The sequence below is a fragment of the Anopheles aquasalis genome, chromosome 3 (assembly GCF_943734665.1).
Source record: "Anopheles aquasalis chromosome 3, idAnoAquaMG_Q_19, whole genome shotgun sequence".
NCBI lineage: Eukaryota > Metazoa > Arthropoda > Insecta > Diptera > Culicidae > Anopheles > Anopheles aquasalis.
In genome coordinates, this window is record NC_064878.1 from 36,156,564 (window position 1) to 36,159,063 (window position 2,500).

The window sequence follows — 2,500 nt, forward strand, 5'->3', positions numbered from 1 at the left end:
GTCATACATCGCTTCATTTGAATAATAGAGACTAGTTGAAGAAAAATTTCATCAGCTTGCGCATGGAAGAACAAATACAAATTGGAATTAATCTGGATCATTTGACAATTGTATCTTAGGTTTTCCGATCGAAAGCGAAATGAGAGCAAAGCTGGACTATAGGTAGAATTACGCTAAGAAGGATTATATTAAGAACAGACCATTAGTTCACTTTAGCCAATAGCGTAAGAATTGAGCACCAGGGAAGAGTAAGTTTTCACAGTCGTAAGAGAGCTGACGATGGGTATTTTTTTAATAAATGTTTTTCTGATGGTAAGTGCATAAACGATGTGCATTCTCTTGATAAGTGCATTAGTTGAGTTCCCTTTTTTGAAGGCTATCGAACCATTTCATACCAAGACCAATCTGTTTTTCCTATTGTCAAGATAAATACCATCAGACAATAGCAGTAATAGCTCTACACTAGTATGAGATCACCGCTCAATAGCTTATCGAGTTTGAGCCAAGAATGAAGTGGACCTATTAGAGATTCGAACAAAGCTTTGCTTTGATAAGAGCAGAAGAAGAAGAGACAACTTTCACCAAAGTTTCTGCGGCGACAGCCACTCTACGAGATGAGCGGACGGTCCGATGCAGTGGCATTAAAACCAAATTAAATCCTCTCTCATCTTGCTATTCGTTTGATCAGAAAGAAGTTCATCGTCCTTTTCATCCGTTTGCCTTCCGTTCGCCCCCGCCGCGCGCGTGAGTCAGGAGGGCGTTATGTCCTTTCCAGACTTCATTAGATATTCATGGTTATGAAACAACCGAGTAAATCCTTTCGGAAGATGCTGCCAAAACAGAGGGACCGTAATGTACTACTAGACAATAGCGTTCAAACCAATAGCGAAAGGACAGAGCTCTTGCTTGTCCGCTAGCACTCATCTTTCCATAACTCCAAAGCAGTAATGAAGGACGAACAATGTCGACGACCATCGAATATAGGGAGGGAGGCCACACTGAAACACTGCTGACGCTTTCCTTCCCCATCTCACTGGCTCGTTAGTTCCCTCGTCATAATCTGCAAACCGTGGAAACCAAATAGCCGGCGTAATAGACCGCTGCACCCTAATGAGTGGCAAGCGAGGGCCGCTCGCTCGCGTGCACGAAATATAATCCACCAGCGGCTCTGATCCGTCCGTCGGAAAATTCGTCAAATAGTTGCCCTTCCCTTCCCATGTGATCGTGGCATCCAGGACCAATGGGGAGCAGCAGAAGCAAGAGTTTACAGTTGCTAAATAGCGTAAATGGCCTGTCGGTGATATCCGCTCACTGTCGCCGTCAAGTCTTGGCTTCCGGGGCTCTCGGGTGCGGTGCTGGTGCGGTAAGTGGGAATCTCCGTTGGTTTTTGTAGCGCATGGAAATGACGTGCAGCGTCATTAATGCATACTATCGTATGCATGTGTTCTGACCAGCGGACGGACAGTCCAAGCACGTACAAACATATCTCATCAGGATCGTAGGCTTGTAGAGGAAGCATTTTAACATGATTGTGGAAATTTTGTGCTAATTTTAACATTTGTTTTTCTTCAGTGCTCCCGATGCATCTAGATTTGAGTTACTAATAAACTATACGAAGTATGAAAACCATATATAGATTTTATAATAAATTAAAGCGAATTTTGAATGGAAATCGCCACTGCAATCGTACTGCTGACTGTATTCTGTGATGATGAGTTCTTTTGCATTGATGTCCAGCATTTCCCTCCTCCTCCGCCTCCTCCCCTTTACTTTCCGTTTCATTTTTGCGATAATCCCGTCACCGGAACCACGGTGATACGGAGGGGAAACCTCATAACGATAATTACACGATCCAATCGAGTGACTTTCTGATAAAACCATCAGACGATGAAGCTGTCACTGCCCGGGCACAGTTACAGTAGAGGTTAATTCGAAACGCGAAAAGTAGGGTTTCAGATTCTACACGTCCACACGGTTCCCCAGCACCATCACCACCCGCCGGGGGGGTCTACATTCTACCGGGAAAGGGGATCAACTCATTAGCTGTCATGTTATGTTTCGCTATTACGGTCCTTCACCCGTTTACCCGTGGCTGGATGGATGAAGTGGCGTGTTGTGTGATAATTTAACTGCAAAAAGTGCCCGATGGAGTTTCGGTTTTTGCTTTTTAAACAAATATTTGCTGTGGCCGATGCTGTGGCCACCCATTCTTTTGTACTCGTATTTTCAGTTGCTGCAAGGATTTTAATGATCCGTATTTGCACTTTTTTTTACCGTAAAACCAGATCCTACAATTTGCAGTACGCCTAATCTATTCTAGAGATAGAGATGGATAAGGAAACTTTGGTAGAAATAAAATTTGAGTATTTAAATATTGGTAATTTAGTGATTTTCTCGTGTACTCTTTCTTGTAATATGAAACCCAATACCCAAATTCAATACCGATGATCTTTACTGACGTTCATTGGCGTTCCAGCATCCGCTTCCCCAAAAAGGAACC

General features: G+C 43.4%; 1 protein-coding gene across 3 annotated transcripts in view; it reads right to left on the reverse strand.

The window, feature by feature from the left end:
- LOC126575195 (PX domain-containing protein kinase-like protein) overlaps window positions 1-2,500 on the reverse strand; it is a 14,720-nt gene that overhangs the window by 3,548 nt on the left and 8,672 nt on the right. The window lies entirely within an intron of this gene.